This window comes from Varanus komodoensis, unplaced genomic scaffold, assembly GCF_004798865.1.
Source record: "Varanus komodoensis strain SLA01 unplaced genomic scaffold, ASM479886v1 scaffold38, whole genome shotgun sequence".
NCBI classification, from domain to species: Eukaryota; Metazoa; Chordata; class Lepidosauria; order Squamata; family Varanidae; genus Varanus; species Varanus komodoensis.
In genome coordinates, this window is record NW_025335909.1 from 1900270 (window position 1) to 1914774 (window position 14505).

The window sequence follows — 14505 nt, forward strand, 5'->3', positions numbered from 1 at the left end:
TCAAGGTGGCCTACGTAGAACTTGCACCTACGTAGTAAAAGGAGAGTGATATTTCTCATGTTAAAGGGTACAAGAGCCGCAAAGTTGCCCCACCCTCTAAAATTGTTCCCATAATGCCCCCCCCCCCGTACCCCATTCCCTCAGCTTGCATATACAAGCAGGAGCAAATCTGGGCACATGTCTTTGTTCTACTTTAGTCCTCCCCAATAATGGATGTTCCTGGGGGTTTAAAAAATAATTATATTGACAATGGTATGTATACAAGGAGCACTGTAACAAAAACAGCAAAGAATTAAAAAAAAAACTAGCTGGAACAAGTTTAGCCAGCGTTTTTATAGTTACAGAGAGAATAAAGGATGTTTTGGCGAATTGGATCCTATTGGCTGTTCTGCCATTCAGGTTGACACATCACTCCCAAAAGGAGTGCTGTGCCTTTGGAGGCAGAATTTGGGATAGTCCTTTATTGATGTGAGTCAGCGATAGAAACCAGAATTCAGGAAAATCTTCTTGCTTAATAACCTTGTCTTGTGTGTCCTTTTGTCTGCTGGGGCTCCTTGTCAAAACCTAGGGAGCAAACCCAGAATTATTTAAGTTTCCTGCAGCTAAGCCATTTATATATTTAAAGTTTTTCTATGCTGTCCAATACTAAAGTCTCTGGATGGCTTACAAAAAACAAAACCACCACATACAACACACTGTATCCGATAAACAATGATAGAATCAAGACTAGCAAGGGTCTACGAAAATGGAACTACCTGTTTCTGTCCGCCACACACCTTAAGTGCCTGTGCGAAGAGTCCTTACCAATCGAGAGCAAAGCCAAGGAAGGCTGCACCCTTTAAGGTGGGCTTGCATTGCCCCGAAAGTTGTATTTGCAGCCTGGCTTGGGAAAACTTTCTGGCATCTCTCTGCGAAGCACATTCACCTCGCATAAGGTAGGACAGTGCCTGTTCACCCAGAGAAAAACGCTACTGTGAAGTTGTCTAGGAAGAGAAGTTTGCACATACAGTAACTATCGTTTTTAAAATACACAGAGATGTTTCTTATTTGTTAGAAGGAGGAAGTTTTAAAGTCTTAGACTGATCATGCTTTTTATTATCTAATGTTATCGAAAATAACTCCCCCCCCCACACACACTTAAACCCCAAATCCTATGATCTTCAAATAAGAATGGCATTTTACTATAATAAACTCTCCTTTTAAAAGTTCGTCTAAGCCACAGAGATAAGTGCACAACAGGATCAAAGCACTTATGACTAAATCAGCTCCATCCCCACCATACGTGGCAGAATTTTTCAAAAAGCAAGAAATTGCCTGCACATCGGGGAGCAGCGTTCAACATTGCAAAGTGAAAAGGGCAAACTTCCCCACGGAATTGCGGCGGAATAATAGAATTCCATTTTGAGACTGGAATTACCCAACAAAAAGGGATCTAAGAAATAAAATGGGTGGAAGCAAAATAATAGAATAGTAAGGAGGGACAAGATGGATGAGGCGAGGCAAATGCCACGAAGAAGACTTAGGAGGTAGAATTCCAAGACGGCTGGGTCAAATTCAAAATCAACATTTGAGCTGACTTCTGTAGCTGTCAATTCTGGCACCAAACTGGAGACGTTCAATGGTAACAACAGGAAGGGCTCAGCTGCTTTAACATGGGGAAAACTTTGCTTTGGGTATCTTAGAGAACCCGAAGACCTGTTGCAGGAAATCAGAAATGAAAGATGAGAAGCTGCTGAGGAAAGACTAGATCCTGTGCACACAAGAACCCCAGATATGCAATGCACAGAATAAGAGTGTTCTTCGGGGAAATACAAAGAAAACAAACTTTGTATCTGATACGCTGCTGGGACTCCAACATGCAGCACACAGCAGAGAATCCAAAGAAACTGCCGCCTGATGCAACGCGAGAGTCAAGCATATCACTTCAGCTCCCACTTTAACACACTCATTGAGTGAAGGGATATGGCTTTTCATGCAGGCATCTACAACTGCTGCAACTCAAATTCAGGTCGCCTTCAAGCTTGCATCCTGATCTTCTTGGAGGGGTTTGCATCACCAGAAGCAGACTATCGCAGAGCCATGAGATAACAACCCTGGAGTGGAAATGGCACCGGAAGCAGCCAGGTGGGGCAACCACCATGCTGCTGACATGTAGATGAAACTGTGCCAACTCAGGCCATAGAGTCGATAGAGCCCAGTGTTGCTGACTCTAGAACGGGCAGCTGCAAACCCTCCAGAGTTCCCCATCCACCTGCCAACTTCCTTGCTTGATTTCCAGTCCAAGATGATGGTGAAAGTGTAGAGCACTGATTCACCTTTAGTGGGCAACAGATCAATCCCACAGACTTCTAGATTCAGACATAACACTTCCTAGGTTGAAGGTCCAATTTACTGGCCAGCTTGGGACCTCACCTTTCAATGAGACATTCATGTCAAAGAAATGGAATTAGCCAACTGCGTCATGCATACCACATATTGCTTGCCTACCGATGTGAAAGATGGCGATTAAAATAGGCAGAGGCATGAATGGCATGGAACAGGAAAAACATGGCTCAAAGAATGTGCTTGCAAAGCTGCACTGGAGAAACTTGCCCTGGTCCTCCCATTTCACCATCCCCTATAAATTGCAGCGTAAAATTCTGGTACTGCTGAAGAGGTGGAGGATGCCATGACCCACAGAGCGCCTGCATCCCACCCATCTCTCCCCTGCTCCATTCAGAATGCGAAATCTGCAGCGCCAACACTGGCCACCAGCTCTACCAGGGCTGGTTAGTCATACAGTCAGTATCAAATTAATTTCAAGAAAAAAGGGTTGCATCTGAACACTGGAAGCAGCAAGGGCTCCATGAATTAGAAATGCTTTATGTAACATCAAAGCCAGAAAACACAGAAGAGGAACAGAAAACATGAGGAAGTACAGCCATTCAATCCTTTCTTGTGTAGGCCTCTCTTTGCCATCACTTTAAAGCAAAATCCACTTCCTTGGTATTAAGGCCCAGGGAATCCCTAGCTCGATGGAAACTGCCAACACACACAAAGGGAATGCTTTATGTTTACAAAAATGGGTGAGGTGTGTAGAATAAAGTTCCGTTGCTCTTAGCACAATTCTTGCAAAAACCGTCATTCTGCTTTATCAAACCATTCCCCCTGCAGATACGCAATGTGGTCGTCTTGCTGGTCAACCTCATTCTGGATACTGAGAAAACTTCTCAAGGTTAAAAACTGGCTTGGAGTTATTGGATTATGACTTAGAAAGACTTGGGTTCAAAGCTTCATGTCCTCAAATATGCCAGCCACCTTGGGCCACACTTAGCCAAAACTACTTCCCATGGTTGCTGTGATGATGAAATGGAGAAAGGACTATGAATTCTACCCTGAGCTCAGGGCAGGGCAGGGCAGGAAATGGAGAGATAAATTGAGGGAAGCCAAGAAGCTGCTTCCCGAGAATTTGGGAACCTCCCCCACTACTGATGGTCTGAATATGGCATAACAACTCCATATCATCAGCGCTTCATCTACCGCAAAGGTCTTCAAAGGATGCACAGATCTAGGAGCTTGTTGTGAACATAGAATTAATACAAGTTAAAGAAAAATCAACATGAGAACTATGTTGCAGTTTGGGGAAGTGGCAAAAAAGTCCATCTGCATGCAGAAGGTCCAAGGTCCTTCTCTAGCATCTCCAGGTAAAACCAGGGAAGACTTCTGTCTGAAATCCAGCACAGCAACCTGAGTAAATCAGGCAGAGAAATGGAAGCGTGGCTTCCCAGCCACAGAGCTCTTGGTCATGCTGGCTAGGAATTCACGGGGATGCAACCTGAGACATACGGAAGGTGCCAGGGTACGAAGAGCCAGTGAAGGCAGTACTGAGCTGAACGGAGCAATTGTCTGACTCTGCTTTGCATTAAGAGGGCCCCAGGTCCAATCTCTGAGGTCTCCAGGTAGGGATGGGGCAGAACCCCACTGGAGACTTCAGAGAGTGTCTCTGCCCAGCAAAAATGAGCCATGGCCGTGGGCGGCTCCTGCTGCAGACAAGGCAGAGCCTAAGAAGAGCTGTGCTGGACCAAACAGAAGCTCATCCAGTCTCGTTTCCCGCAGCAGACAACCAAACAGTTCTGGGGACCCACAAAGAGGCCTTGCAAGGGAAGGCAGCCCTTTTATTTGCTCCCTCCCCGCACAGCACACGGGCAACGTATCATGAAAACAAATTCAAACAGTCAAGATTTTAAAACCAAGAAATAAACTTCGTTCTTTTGATCGAGTGTGTTCTAAATGGTGGAAGCTGAAGCGACGATAAAACCATGCCTTCCCCCTTGGCTTGTCACAAGACCCCCTTGCTACCCCAGTTAATCACCCCTCAAAGTACTGCATGCCTACAGACACAAGTACCCACGATGGTTAAGCTTGCCCACATTCTCCACAGATCCATTGAAGTTGGTTTCCACTCCGCCCTATATTCATTTTTGACCTGCTTTTCATCTTGTTTGAATGGGAAAAGTGCATATTTTTCAAATCAGTGCCCTTCCTCCCAAGAGACCAAACCGTCAACATGCATATTTTATACCCACACACATATATAGATACAATATATATCTGTATTTCAAAGTGTGCATTAAAAAACCAGTTTCTCCAAACACAATTGCAAACTCCAGATTTTTTCTCAAAAACTAAAAAGCTTCTGCTCAAGATTTGAAACAGAACATGTTTGCATTATTCATCAGCAGAAACAGAATTTTCATATATGCTGAATGGCTTGTGCCTTGAGCATGTGGTTCTGTGTATGGCTCCCCCATGTGGTGAACCATTGAACCTCAGGCAACTGTCTTCCCAGAGAAACGCCTCCTTGCCCTAGGCAGATGCTGCCTACCCAGCCCGGACACTGGACCATCCTGGCCAGGAAGGCACACAAAAGCTTCCCCATTCCAGCTCTGCGACATGTTCTTGAGCTCTAGTCTGTTATGACAGTCCTTAGTCCTCATTCAGTCCTGACTTCCCCCTCGATCTTGCCTCCTGCCTTGTCCTTGGGAGACCATTGGCAGGCAGCATAGCTTCCCACTTGTTTCGCAAGGCTCAAACTGAGCAGCAATGCCAAAAGTGCGGGGTCCCGTCAGCATGTCTTGTCCCTCTCCAACGGGCTTTGGTCCCTGGCTTGCACATCTTTGCCCTTCTAAATGCCACCGATCCTTCTGCATACCTAAAGCATAACACTTTTCCCTCTTTGCAAAAGAGGCTGTCACATTAGGAGAGCTCACTCAGATCTATCCATAGTGCCATATGTGTGCTCCTGATTCACCCACTGCAGAGGCGGGAGCGCTGCCTTAATGAAGACTCATAGACCCCGGGATACCCCTGGGCAAATGACTAATATAGCTGTAACAAGCGCTGTGCTAAGCAAAGCCGAGCATCGCTTTCCCCCTGGACTAGCTTTCCATCACATCACCAGGGCATGCAGCAGACCTAAGAATCGGAGAAGAGTTTTCTTGGAATGTAAGGAGAAGGCGTAATTGACATATATTGCCAACCGAAGGTCTAAATGATCTTGATGCCCTGGCTGAGGAACAGTCCAGCAGTCAAAACTGTCTCCTTTGTCAGAAGCATCTCTGAAGCATCTCTGCATAATTCCCTCTCACAGCCAAGAGTAGAGTTCTCTGACGTTGGAAACAGTTGGGAGAGAAATCTCGTTAGCTTTCAGGTTCACTTAATATTTCGTCTGATGCTCATCAACCACAGCTTCCATACACCAGCACCTTGCTCTCCCTTAGAAGGCCATATTCTTTTCTCAGCCACACCAACCGAGATGGCTAGACTGAGATGGCAGCAACATTAAAAATACTGACGCTGGCACAGACAGATTGTGAGCCGAGCAAGACTCAGTAACTCCACAGGCATAAACTTGCCATGCATTACACATGCCGATGCAACTGGGAGACCCTTGGCAGAAATGCATCTGTGAACACCCTAACAACTGAGATGTGCCACAGAAAATCTATGTTCAAATCGCCCAACTTAAATCAAATTAGAATTACTTTAAGAATGTATATGCTTCCTCCTCAATAAAAAAAGAAATGTTTTCAGGACTGCTCACAAATGAAACGGTAACATACAAAATGGAATGCAATAAAATACGGGACAGAATGCATTGCAAAAAGAATATTTTAAAAAGGCAGACAGGGGCTGCATAAAATAGCAAGAATTACAGGGCCCGGGAAAATGAAAGCGGGCAGGTGAGGGTCCACTGATTTTAGAACAGGTAGGACTTTGCTCAGTAGGCCAAATTCCGTTTCAGAGACACTTAGGGGCTGCATTTCCAGGTTGGGGGGCCAAAACACCAAATTAGCAGGGCTAATATGTGGAAAGATGCCAGAATATTTTAGCTAAGGGTTAAGGAAAGGGAAGTAGGAAAGGAAAGCTGAACAAAAGCTGCAGTAATCACAGATGGCACTCTGGGGAAGGGAGCACGGCCACTGATGTTCGTGCACTTAAAAGCAGTCACTGAGGTGTTTATATGTGCTGAATTGTGGCAGAATGATCATGCACAAGATTACACTGCGGTCATTTTCACCCTTTTCCCCAGTGCACTTTCCTAGCTCATCTCTTTCCCTAGAAGTTTATCACATTTGTACATGCTTGTTGTGCTTTTCTGTATCAATACTACTAGTATTACACTTTTTTAATACACGGGGCCACCAGCAGCTTTTGGTTGGATGGGCGGCAGGGTGGGTGGTGCATTGCAAGAGGGACACGAAACAAGCAGTAGGGTTTCCCCACCCAACACCGCCGCCTGGCCCCATTCTGGAGTACCTCATCATGCCTCTCCAGTGTCTCGTCCACTTTATTCCTCGATAGACTCATTTAGGCTTGGAGGATTGCAGGCATCTGACGGAGTACACGAGAAACACAAAGCAAGGGATTGCCTTGGCCACTCCTCCTGCCCTCTAAGCATGCTCAGAGGGCCAGTTTCAGCTGCTGAGGTGTTTTACACTGGCATGAAAAAGAAGAGGTCCAGGCAAGGCCAGGATCCCTTGTAGGCTGGCGGTGTCTCACTCTTCCCTGCCCCCAGAATGCCCTCCAAGGCTTGCTCCGAGGTTGGTCTTGCATCTGCAGATCTACAGCCAGAGAGGAAAGAACCATTGGCTACAAGAGCGGGGGGAGCACTCCAAATCTGGAGCCCCAGTATTAACCCCGGAGCACTGGTAGGACTCCGAATTGCCCTGTGGCTATCAAGGCAGCCCTTGGCAGCACCCCGCTGAGAGTCCTCTGGAAAAGGGGTGCTGGATTGTCTTTGCTTTCATAGCCACATTTCTCCCAGGGAGGAAAGAAACCGAGGAGGAGAAGGAACAGGAAGTAGCACTGCAGACAGTTTGTCAGCTTGGTGCTTGTTCTGTCATCTCTGAGTCCCTTTTCTTTGCTCTTGGATGCCATCCATTTTGGTGACATGTTCCATCCAGAAGAAGAAGAAAAGATGCAGAGTGCCCAGTCTTGAATAAAACACAAGCTGTATTTCATGATGAAACATGGCTCCCTTTCCAATGATACACTTTTATTGTGGATTTTAATCAAATATCTTACAGCTTGCAGATGAGAAAGGTGGAGGGGGGGAAACTGTAATGGCTCTTCTAATTGCTTGTTCTCTGTCACTTGTAACTAATTATCCCGGTCGCACTATTGTGAGCTCTCAGGATTGTGTTTTAACGCTCATTCAACTGAAGAACACCTCCGGTATTGAAGGAAGAAAGGAAGAGGTGCAAATGAGCTGGTACTGTGACGACTGCCTCTAGACACACATGTGGATACCTATTTTCAGATCATGGAAGTTGGCTAGATCAAAATTCCTCAAACAGCCCAGTGGAACTCCTGGGTGAGAAAAACCCGGCTGGCACCAATGCCAACATCCTTGCCTCAAGCAGGCAGAGATGTCCGGCCACCCGCGCCCCCCGTTTCTCAAAAGACTCTGCCTGGCCCCAGTTATCCATGCTCTCAGAGCCACCACTCCAACCTGTTGTACGTGGGACTGCCTCTGAACGCTGTGTGGACATGGCAGTCCCAAATGCATCCATCCAGGCTGAAACAGGAAGGTGGAAACAGATCCTGTCCCTGTTGAAAGCATTCCACTGCATTTGCTCCATTCCCGAGGGCAAAGTGCTTCCATTTGAAGTCTTTCATGCCTGTGGAGCACAGTCCCTGCATGTCAGTTACCTCTGGAGAGTTCTATGGTCAGGCAGCTAAAGGTCAGAGCAAGCATCTTTCCTAACTAAGATGAGGTCTTTTAAGTGTGCCAACTTGTATTCCAAAGTGCCCCATCATGAATTCACCACTAACAACAATGCCAGTGAGTCTCACTCACAGTCACCAGAGTCCTCTCAGTGCCAACTTTTGAACTTTGGAACAAGTCGCCTCCCTGAGTTCCACTTATCAAGAGATAGCAGCTCATTCCCTGTCATCTTGACAAGTGCATTATGGCTCGAGAGTCCAAATTTGCGGCTAATTAATTCAAAACTTTATGCATCATTTGCAAATGTGACACCCCTGTGTAAATCTGTCTCTGAAGCGAGTAATGCATGTTTTACATGCGATCATGAACAAAGCTGCCACCAATTAAAACTGTATTATTTATTTATTTCCCATGGAAAGAATACACTGTGAATAGACACGGTAAGTGCAAATGCCTGGAAAATTACTGGAAAGCCAAATATTCCTCCAACAGTTTTATGGAAACTTTCTGTAAAATAGGTATTCCTTTGGGCACGAGTGTGAGGGATGGCAGGGTCCATTTGCTGGTAAATTATACACGGATACGACATTAGAAGAAAACAAAAAGCGCATCCATGCAGACGTGTGTCATAAACAAGAGCTGTGGCTTTTAAAAATGCCAGGGCTTTAAAGTGCACTGAGAACTATAAAATGCCATCCGAGTCATTACAGGATAGACATAAAGTAAACCATTTATTAAGGGCAGGCTATAAATGAACACTGGGAAATTAAGCCTATCTAATTCTGCCGTGGCAAAACCAGAACCTCTCCAGGACTGGCCCACATGAACTCAGTCCTCAGCCCTATGCAACTGGATGCATTTCAACAGATCTGGCGCAGTTGCCATTCCTGATGGGCTCAGGCCAAGACAAGGTGAGAGACAAGAAGCTGGCGGATTCCGTTAGAATGGAAGAGCAGCCTTGCTCCACTGAGACAGCCTTGCGTCATGTCCAGCACCCTGATTTGCACAATGGCCAACTGGAGGCCTCTGAGAAGCACACACGCGGCGGTGCATGAAAGCAATACCCTTTCCCCCGCAGGGTGGCCACCTCTCCTGTTTTACGGAGGGCAGTCCTCCATTCGAAGGGCTGCCCAGTCAGTTTAAAGATAAGCAGCCCTAAGAACAGAGAGGCCAAACGCTTGGGCAGCAGACAGAGTAGCAACAGAGTTACCTGGTCCCACCCTTGCCCGCTGCGGTGTATTTCTTGTCTTTCAGTTAAATTAGAGCCATTCTTTCTAAAAATGCATATATGCATATAAAATGAGCATGCACAAATTTAAGATTAATGAGAATGTCATTTCCCTTGGCACATCCTCTGAACCTGGCCCATTCACAACTCCCCACAAGAATTTGAGTGAATCCTTTTTCAAAAAGTCTGCACATTCCCAAACTTGACTACGGTTTAAATAAAAAAAGCCCTGAGTATTTTTTTTTATATATATATAAATACACAACCTCCCTGCAAATACATATTTCCAAGCTTCGAAATGGAGGAGAAGAGGGCACAATTTTGGAAAAACCTGCACAGAAATATAAGCTTTTCCCATACAAAATGTAAGACTCAAGGCAGTCAGACCTTGGGGTGCTCAGCCCAGTTAAGCACAACAAGGGCGAGAGATCAAAAAAGAAGTATTGTTATTCTTGGGAATAAGTGCAATCACAGCAAAGCAGCAACTGCCCCCAGGAGCACGGCAGCACCCCCTTGCATACCCTAGCACTTCTGAATGCATCTGCTGTCCACGGGAGGCTGGCCCACCTTTGGGCTGCGAAGAAGGCTTTTGGCTGGGAGCCTGCTCCATCTCCGGCCACTGGCGATTCCCTGTGAAGTAACTCAACTGGAGGTTCCCTAGCATGGTGCGTATGCTTGGGCCGTGACCAGTCAGCCTCTGCCTAATGCTGCCCAGCCAGGATGTCGCACAAAAGGAACCAAAAGAGTCTTGCGAAGGAAAACAGGGCTGAGCCAAGCCACGCTTCAAAAGGAAGTTCAGCAGATGTTGGCGCACTCTTCACACCCCGGTTCTTCCAGTCTAGGGTGTCTGCTCTTTCTTGTTGATGCTGGGGCCACATTTCCTTGGTTCTAATTTCACTCTGTGCTTGCTGCTGCCCAGCAAATGCTCCAGCTTTCAACATGGAGATTCCTACAGCTGGTGAAAAGCCTATGCTTCCGCCATGAATTCGGCTCGTTCTTCTTGAAAGCCATCTCAGCCAGCCTCTTCAAAGGAGAACTGGGCTTGGAATAGTGGTTAGGGTCACAGAGTAGCATTGGGAAAGGCTAGGCTCAAATCCCCACTCAGCCATGATCTTGGGTCAGGCATACTTCCTCTCTCTCAAGAAACCCAGCGTGGTTGCTAGAGTGTTGGACTACGACCTTGGAGACCTTCTCCTTGGCCATGAAGCACTTTGGATGGCCATGGGCGAATTGGTGACTCTTAACCTAAACTACCTTCCCAGATTGTTGTGAGGATGAAATGGAGAAAAGGACCACCACGTAAGCTGTCTTGGGTTCCTTGGAACAGGAAAAAGGGCAGGACAGAAATATAATAATCATCATCGCTTTTAAAACCGCACCCCATAGGAATTTGGTGAGGATAAAACTGGGATTGGGAGAGAATTAGGTCCATCCGCTTGAGGTGCTTGGAGGAAAGATGCTGTAGCAACAGCGCAGAGAAATATCGGAAGTTTCCAAGTGTTAATTCATGGCAGCCCGAAGCAAAGCATGGTTAGTACCTCCTTGCTCTTAAAAAATAAAGTTACATTTTAAAAACTGCACCAAGCTACAGCACAGCAGACTCGAGGCACCTGTTTTGAGTTTATCTCCACTGAGAATAATAATTTGAATTTATTCAGGATACTGCCACAGTCATCAGCACTTTCTCCTACTTACTGAATTCACATTTCTGAAAAGCCAAGACAGATACCAGCCCAGACTTAAAGAATCTCTTCTGAGGATTGATGGAAAAGCTGTGCTATCACAAAAGATAATTCCTGAAAACTGGCAGCAAATGGTAGCAGACCCAAAATTTGTTTTCCAATGAACCTTACAGATTAACAGCTGTACACAACCGGGAGATTTGCAAAACCCAGTGAGTGGCAATCCATGAATTATACATTTCCAACTGTTTAAAGCTAATGTACCATAATCCTTCTTTGAAGAATCTGTGGAAAGGCTGAGATCATTACCTTTTGTAAGGTTTCTGATTGCAAATAAAAGATAGTTAGACAGCAAAAAACAAAGCAAGTGCTCCCTGCTTAGGCTCACAGTACAGAACGACATGCTAATAAGTAGGTAGAAATAATTACATACAAAACCAAAATTCGCATGTGCCCATAACAGCAGCTCCCCTTGGAATTCATTTGGAAATGAAATCACTGCAGAACTCCATAATTTAATTTTTTTGTTACAACCTGATATGCATGAGGGTTCATCAGACCCAATTTAATTAAAATGCAACACACAATCACCTTTTATGCAAATGTTAAAGGGGTTTATTGCATTATATGCTAATATTGGATTTCATATCCTTTAGGTGATGAATGATTCAGCTCAGCTGCCCATTCCATTAAATATGCTCCATGCCAAGATCTTAATTCTTCCCTCCCTCATTGCAGCAGTTGGAGACATGGGGAGTTTCATTTTCTGTAAGCGTGATTGCACCCCCTCCCAGCGATGTTACTCACACTGCATTTAATAGTGGACAAACATTCCCTTATTCAAAACCGTCTCCTCCCATTCCTCAGTGGAGAAAGCTCACAGAGCTGGGAATGAGCAGCTTAGCCATCACTAAACAAGGCAGCCGCTAGCTAAATTCGGCAGCATCGCTGGCTCAGCACACAAGGAAACCGGGCAAGGGTGGAAGAGGAAGACAATTCTCAGTGGGGCTTCCATCTCATTTCCCTCTGTGCAACTTACTGGGAGGTCAGTTAAAAATTAAGTTGAAATGATTCCTGTTCAGACGGTGGTGGCGGCGGCCATAGGAAGACAGAGTTCCGCCTCATGCCAAACCATAGTTCAGCTTCTTCAGCTATGCTTTGGTGGGATATCTGAGTTAATCTAGGGAGGAGGATAATGAGTTCCCAGGCAAGGCCAATGTCCCACCAACACAATCACTCCCAAGTAAGGTTTTTTCAATTCTTTTCTGTATAAGTATTTGCAAAACCTACAGGCCAAGAGGGGTTACTACAAGTTATCCTTGTAGTAACATGCCAGGAGCTACAAGGCTTTGAAGCAGAAACCTACACCTTGGCATGCTTTGCTCCTATGCTGTGAGCCACCTGGTCAATCAACAGAAGTATCTTCCTGGACAACCAAAGGCTCCCATACGCCAAAACAGTTCTATCACTACCTTCCACCACAGAAGCATCTATAAATGGGGGGGGGGGCATCCCTGTGGGATCAATGGGCACAAAAGGGCCACCATGGGGCGGGGGGGGGGGGGGCTTGTCTACTCATAAAGTAACTACTAGAATGAACATTTGGGATTTTCTCCGACTTCCCTCCAGAAAGGGGAAGGGCCTTCTCAGGGGTAGCCCCCACTTGCATTGTGGAAGGATCTCTCTGTTGAGGTCCACCAGGTTCCTATGCAAAGCCTCTGTCCAAGTGCCGGTTTAAGACTGCCCTCGACGCCCAGACATTTCATGGTGTTTAATGGCATATGATCAGCTCTCTAAGGAAAGGCACAACGTTGAGTTTAAAAGAGCTGAGCAGGGCTGCCAAGGACAAGATATCCGGAGGCCCTTCATTCACAGGGCTGCCATAAACTGGAGATATAACAGCCTATGATGGGGCATTTATATTAAATACATCACAGTCTTTTTCACTGAAATGGTTTTAAAGCCGTTTAAATTGCTTTGCATGTTGACCTTTCTACATTTTTCTGGGGTATTTTATTATTTGTATTTATCATTTGCAATTCCATGAATGGCTGCCACTTCAGTGATTGGGCAGTACAGAAATAAATACATGGAGAGCACAGCAGATCACAAAATACTCATTTTCCATATTGCAAAGTGGTGAAACGAGAAGGAAGAACTTGTCTATGGACCCAAATGCTAGGCAGAGAATGAAAGCTCAGAGACACATGACGACTCCTTTGAAGTCAAGTTCCTTTGACTTTGCAGCTTGCTAACCACCAGTTCTTGTTTCTTAAGGAATGTCTACATTTCTTAAGAAATAAAACTAAAGTCAGCAGGGACTGGAAACTGAATGGCCTCCACGAGAGAGGTCCCCATGGGCACCCTGGTGGCCAGGCATGGTCGCCATGCAGGGAATTCCCATTTTGATGCTTCTTGGGGTGGAATTGTGCCTGGGGCATGTCACCCTTTCTGGATCCTTCAGGCTCTTGAGGTATTCCTGGGATTAGTCTCCAGTTCTGACCCAGCGCAAAACCTGTTCAGCTGCTGCCTGGACCTCAGCCCTGAGGCACCCAGACAGTTTTGCACACTAGACTGCAGTGGACTAGTTCCACCCATGTCCCATCCAAGCTATTCAGATCCTACCACCAGGATCGCTTTCCCCTGCGCCACAAAGAGGCTGGAGCAGGCTGCCTTCCAGCCCATGCGGGATGGGCACATCATGGAAGCGGGGGCCTTGCTGCAAAGCACTTCAGGACATTCAATGAGTTCTTCGTTCACAGGCACCAAGAGGGGACTACAGAGCAGGTCTTTCTCGGATAGCTCTGTAGCCGAGTGGCAGCAGGTTGCAGCCTGTGTGTGTGGACAGCCGGCCATTAACCAAGTTCCCTTTCAACCGAGGCCAGCATCCCTCCTCAGAAACCACACAGAGCCATTAGCAGCCTCCTCTTATGAATCCAGTTCTCCCCCCCTCGGGGGCTTTTGTTGTCGTCAAAAAGGCATTTGCAGGGGAACCAGCTCTTGCCCCGTGTCTCAATCACTCAGGGTTTCTTCAAAGCAATCTGCTTCTTTCCTCCATTGGTTAAAAAAGCCCTCCAAGAAGCAAATCAATGCCAACACTTTGTGCACTTACAAAGAAGCCAGCTATTCCCAAATCATTCTTGATTGTATTCCTACAAACACAGAGATTAACCACTATAAAAACACACAACAATACTGTAACAATTTGGTTATAATTGCAATAACCAGCAGCACCGCGCAGCTGACGCTGTCAAACGATCCCGTGCTTAGCGGACGGCGTTCTGCTTGAATTTTAATTACACAGCACAATGGTAAGCTGCCAGTGGCCACTATCCATCGTCTAAGCAATTAAGCTGGCGAGGGCTCAGCTCAAACACAAAACAAAA